Source organism: Chenopodium album, chromosome 1 (genome assembly GCF_948465745.1).
Source record: "Chenopodium album chromosome 1, dcCheAlbu1.1, whole genome shotgun sequence".
NCBI lineage: Eukaryota > Viridiplantae > Streptophyta > Magnoliopsida > Caryophyllales > Amaranthaceae > Chenopodium > Chenopodium album.
In genome coordinates this window covers 22,406,005-22,406,813 of record NC_137834.1, presented here as the reverse complement: position 1 = coordinate 22,406,813, position 809 = coordinate 22,406,005, and positions in this window count along the sequence as shown.

The window sequence follows — 809 nt, the reverse complement described above, 5'->3', positions numbered from 1 at the left end:
CCGTAAAACGGCGCAGCCCACTAAAGTCTAGGTCAAATGATCTAGATAGGGGCACATTCTCCAACGACCCTATAAATAGGGAGATATTCCCCCATTTTGGGGGACAGATTCAATCATTTATTACACCCTTATTCTCTTACATCAGAGAAAGACCTGAGCTTGGAATCCGAGCAGATACCCGCCTAAATTTCCGTTCTCTCTATTCTGTTTCAAGTTACTAACTTGACCGTCGGAGGCGGAGCTCCGACCACCCGGAGTCTTCGTTATTTTGCAGGTACAGCTCAACCGGATCAGACTTCGTGACGTAACTCTCCCAAGGGACAAAAACACCCCAAAACAAGGTCAGTCAGGGGTTACTAGCTCGAAGGGGTTACTAGCTCAGAGGGGTTACTTGGTCATGGGATAATAGGTAAGTCAAGGATTGTGTGTTAGCTGGCCACACCGTGTAGACACACACAAAAACTGCTAATATCAAATTGGTCTTTCTAAGAAAAATATACTCCCTCCGTTTTTAGTTACTTGCTCCACTTTTCTTTTTCGGCCATTTTTAAATATTTGCTCCATTTTCTTATTTGGAAAGATTTTATAATATTTAATTCATTTCTATCACCTAGTGGATCAAACATAAATTATATTTTATTAATTTCATATTCTCTCTCCACCAATTCTCTCTACACTTTTGATTTTTACAATTTTTTTTTATTCTTCCACCTACCTCACTACCTCCATATTATATTACTTTTTCCAATTTCTCCTAAAACACCGCACATAGAAAAATGGAGCAAGTATTTAAAAACGAAGGGAGTATA